The sequence below is a fragment of the Myotis davidii genome, unplaced genomic scaffold (genome assembly GCF_000327345.1).
Source record: "Myotis davidii unplaced genomic scaffold, ASM32734v1 scaffold751, whole genome shotgun sequence".
NCBI classification, from domain to species: Eukaryota; Metazoa; Chordata; class Mammalia; order Chiroptera; family Vespertilionidae; genus Myotis; species Myotis davidii.
The window spans coordinates 37,129-39,335 of record NW_006282195.1 but is presented as its reverse complement, the minus strand read 5'-3'; the positions used below and the strand labels follow the sequence as shown (position 1 = coordinate 39,335).

At 47.1% G+C, this 2,207-nt stretch overlaps 1 pseudogene; it reads right to left on the bottom strand.

Moving 5' to 3' along the window:
• The window catches only part of LOC102771745, a 6,313-nt pseudogene that overhangs the window by 3,877 nt on the left and 229 nt on the right, over positions 1–2,207 (bottom strand).

Below are 2,207 nucleotides of genomic sequence, written 5' to 3'. Positions count from 1 at the left end.
AGAAATCAGCTGACAGTCGTATGGGTACTCCCTTGTAGGTAACTGTCTTTCTTTCTCTTGCTGCTTTTAGGATTCTCTCTTTGTCTTTTGCTCTTGGCATTTTAATGATGATGTGTCTTGGTGTGGTCCTCTTTGGATTCCTTTTGTTTGGGGTTTTCTGCGCTTCCTGGAATTGTAAGTCCACCACCCCGCTTTCCACAGCTGTAGCTTCTCAGTGCAAAGGCTCCTTCTGTGGTGGGTGTGTGCAGGTAGGACGCCTGCAGGGGGAGGTTCTCCAGGTAAAACCACTGGGCCTTCGAGCACTTTGTAAGATAAATAAACGGAACCACATTGAAGTGGAGTTGGAGCTGCCATCCCAGAGGAACTGCCGTGCATGTCTTATGCCTCAAACCTTGGAATGTTAAAACAGGGCACAAATAACCCTTAGACTGGACCTAAAGCAACACTGTGTCCCAGAGAACTGCTTGCAAGGGTTGCAAGAAAGCAGATATTATGACTACTGGACTGATGACTGCCTAACCGAACATTTAAAACACCGTGTTACATCACCTGCACCACTAGATGTGCCTTCCTTTTATGGATGTACTTATTCCCCTTTCCTTTCTCAAATACCTCTTCCTTTCTCTCCTAAGTGGAACATGATTTGAGCTTCTGTCTGAATCAGTGCTTTCCAGATTGCTAGTCTTCTTGATCTCAAATAAATGCTTGTTGCTGCTCACTCTGAAAGATGTTTTTTGTTTGTTTGCTAGGTCAGCACTTCACAGGTTCAAAGGAACCTTGGCTTGAGTCCCTGACCACAGGCCTCTGCAGGAGTTGCCACCATTTGTCAACATTTTAAACCCAGAGTTTGAACAATCCACCAAAATCACTTAAACACAGTATTTACGTAGAAAGGAAGGAAGAAAATTGTAAAGGACTTTTACTAGCTTGACTGAAAAACAAAATTTTTTTTTAAAGAAAAAGATGTCAGTTAATTATATTTCCAGGGAAAGTAGGTAATTCGTAAATAATCACCCTTGAACAATTCTCTGCAAGGCTAAGCCCTGGAATTGTAAAACACCCAAAAGTAAAACAAACCTGTGAAACTTACTACACATGCGCAGGAAGAAAGCACGAATGTTATAAAAATGGAATGTAATACTGGGATTTTTCCCCCCTAAATTCAAGTCTTTCATGCCTGTTTAGAACTATTTTATATTGTTTCAGGCTCTGTTGATTAAATATATTCTACTTAATAAATGTTTTCACCCCAGCTGGTTTGGCTTAGTGGATAGGGCGTTGGCCTGCGGACTGAAGGGTCCCGGTTTGATTCTGGTCAAGGGCACATGCCCAGGTTGCAGGCTTGGTCCCCAGTAGGGGGCGTGCAGGAGGCAACCAATCCATGATTCTCAGCATTGATGTTTCTATCTCTCTCTCTTCCTTCCTCTATGAAATCAATACAAATACATATATTTTAAAATAAATAAATGTTTTCAAGAGACAAACCCAGGGAGGGGCAGTGCTAACAGGACACAACACCCATGAAAGTCTCCAAAGACGAACCTCCACTCAAAGAACTTCCCATAGGATGTCTGTGCCCAGGAAAGATCCTGGGGGAGGGGAACAACGTCTTGCAGGTGGTTCTTGTCGGGTTCCCTCTCACGCAAAATATCTACAAAATAAATCTTTTTAAAAGAGCATGTGCAAGGCTCTGGGGGGTGAGGGGTGGGGAGGGGAGATAAGCAATTAAAATGTTGGGTCTGTTTGAAATGCACCCCATAAGACAAAAAGGGATAAAATTCTGAGAATCGGAGAGGGGACATGGGCCTTAGGGAGTGCCTGAGGGAACTGGAAATTCAGGGACTATCGTCACTCCTAGGAAGGTTGGGTGGGAGTAGGGTCATGCATTTCAGGCCCTGTTTCCCAAACATTTGGAAAACTTGGAAGAAACGGCGTCCCTGCCCCCCCACCACACCCCCCCTGGTAGACAGAAGGGACTGGGGACCCACAGAACACAGCTGCTCGCACGCACGATCCCGGGAGACCGAGGCACAGGGTCCCCTGATGATCCTCCCAGGGGTCACCGCACATTCTGGGGAGACGCGGGGTGCGGGCGCGGAGCTGCTCACAGGGGCTCCAGAGCGGAAGCCGCCGCGCAGTGACGGGACAGGACGCCCGGTCCCGGCGGCCGGCCCAGACCCCTGGCTGCGAGAGGAGGGGACCGAGGT